The 2,514-nt window shown below is 45.1% G+C and overlaps 1 pseudogene; it reads right to left on the bottom strand.

Annotated features, from left to right (window-relative positions):
- Positions 1–1,179: 1,179 nt before the first annotated feature.
- Positions 1,180–1,297, bottom strand: LOC126211322 (5S ribosomal RNA; annotated as a pseudogene).
- Positions 1,298–2,514: the final 1,217 nt, after the last annotated feature.

Raw genomic sequence — 2,514 nt, forward strand, 5'->3', positions numbered from 1 at the left:
ATCTCTGAACCCAATATAGCCGCGAAAAAAGTGCTATATACTAGGGTTATTCAGAAAGTAAGGAACGATCTATCACGAAATGGAAACCACAGTGAAAATCCGGTGAAGTTTTGCACATGTGTGTTGGGCAGTGTTTCTATCACGCCCGTGGATCGCTTTACGTCGTTCTTTTTAATTCTGAGCACACATGGAGCACATAAAGACACCTAGAACGATGGTGTCCCCCACCAAGTACGAGGGCCTGGTCAGAAGTTTCGCCTGAAGCTGTACAGCCAACATTACATAACTGTCGTGAGTTTTCTTGTTCAAGACAATTCTCATCTCATCGTCTTAAGTTTTAAATGTTTGATTACTCACAATATGTCTGCCCCCGGTAGCTGAGTGGTCAACGCGACAGGCTGTCAATCCTAAGGGTCCGGGTTCGATTCCCGGCTGGGTCGAAGATTTTTCTCCGCTCAGGGACTGGGTGTTGTGTTGTCCTAATCATCATCATTTCAACCCCATCGACGCGCAAGTCGCCGAAGTGGCGTCAAATCGAAAGACTTGCACAAGGCGAGCGGTCTACCCGACGGGAGGCCCTCGTCACACGTTATATATATACCCACATTTTGGCACAGACAACGAACTGTAGGCCAGCGTAGAGAATTGGGGGAAAGCACTGGCGGCTGCCTTCTATAACGAGGGTATTGGAAAGCTGGTACAACGCTACGACAAACGTCTAAGTCGGATCGGCGACTATGGAGATAAATAGCTGGAACGTGTAGCTAACTGTTGTAAATAAAAGTTTTGATTTTCACTGTGGTTTCCATTTCGCGACCTATCGTTCCTTACTTTCCGAATAGCCCTCGTATATGAAAAAATACTATACGTTATCACAATTCATCAGGCTGATTATTGAATTACGATGTTTTAAAAAGTTCTGGAAATATCTGAGATGAACAGTGTAGCTGAAACACCCTGGTTATTAGTAAAAAAAAGCACTCCGCCTTCAGGCCACGAGTGGCCTTCCGGGACCATCCGACCATCGTGTCATCCTACATAAGAGGATGCGGATAGGAGGGGCGTGGGGTCAGCACACCGCTCTCCCGGTCGTTATGATGGTATTCTTGACCGAAGCCTGTACTATTCGGTCGAGTAGCTCCTCAACTGGCATCACGAGGCTGAGAGCACCCCGAAAAATGGCAACAGCGCATGGTGGCCTGGATGGTCACCCATCCAAGTGCCGACCACGCCCGACAGTGCATAACTTCGGTGATCTCACGGGAACCGGTGTATCCACTGCGGCAAGGCCGTTGCCCTGGTTATTAGTAGGAAAAAGAAAATTAACGCCACTATGGACGTTGCGTTCAAACTGCCGTATAATACAGTGCTCATAGACAGGTAAAAAGCTATCATTCAATGTGCTGTGGTTTGGGATGATTAAGAAAAATATACTGTGTTCTGCATATACATACTCTTTTACTTGCAAAAGATTTCAGCATGTTGAACCTCAATTTCAGATGATATTTTTATCGATTGGCGACTCCATAGTGTCCTGTGCACTACGACCAGATAATGGGTATACTTGAAAAGAGAGGCAGCATTGGTCGTATATTTTTACTATCGCAAAATCGATTTTCTGTCACTGAGTGACCATCTTCAGTGCTGTATTATATAACTTAAATTAGTAAGCACTGGTGTCAATAAGCTTACGGCAATCACATAGACTATGTGATTGCCGTAAGCTTATTGACACCAGTGCTTACTAATTTAAGTTATATAATACAGCACTGAAGATGGTCACTCAGTGACAGAAAATCGATTTTGCGATAGTAAAGATATTTTTATCACTATAAAAACTTACTATAAATGCTGGCCTGAAGAGCCGATCTCTACATCATTTCACGGTGTTACGTACACCTATAGCTAGTTCAAGGCAGTGGTTGTTCGACCCATGTAGCTGAAATGCATGTCAGCAAAGAAAATATTTGTCTCATCCGCCCTCCCTCCCCCCGCCCACACTAATCCGATCTTTCGGTCCGTCTTTAATAACCTTATCGTCGACAGAATAGAAGACCCTAAGCTTGGTATGTGATTATAGGATTTTCCAGCAAACAGTAGTTTTGAAATGTTCTAGGATACTTAGCTTGGCGATGTTACCAAGATGGTGCGAATTTTTGCCAAGTTGACTTGTTCTGATCTAAAGGTCGTACTAATGACTGATTTTCATTTGGGTAGTAGACACTGACGACCGCAACTCATGTACGGACTGGTGGGCATCCCCTCCCCCTACCCCTCATCATCACACCGGTGGAGTCGCGCCGGGTGTCGATAGCAGAAGGGAGTGGTGTAGGAGACGCTGTCCAAAGGAAGACAGTCAGACATAAGAATTTCCTGAAGATGGCAGAACGTTTCCCGAAAGCGGTACAGACATTAGAACCACCTGAAGATGATAAAACGTCACCTGCAGAAACATCGCACCATTTGCATGACAGCATCCTTCGTATTGTTTGGTTCATTACACGACACCAGAAC

The sequence above is a fragment of the Schistocerca nitens genome, chromosome 1 (assembly GCF_023898315.1).
Source record: "Schistocerca nitens isolate TAMUIC-IGC-003100 chromosome 1, iqSchNite1.1, whole genome shotgun sequence".
In the NCBI taxonomy this organism is placed as follows: Eukaryota; Metazoa; Arthropoda; class Insecta; order Orthoptera; family Acrididae; genus Schistocerca; species Schistocerca nitens.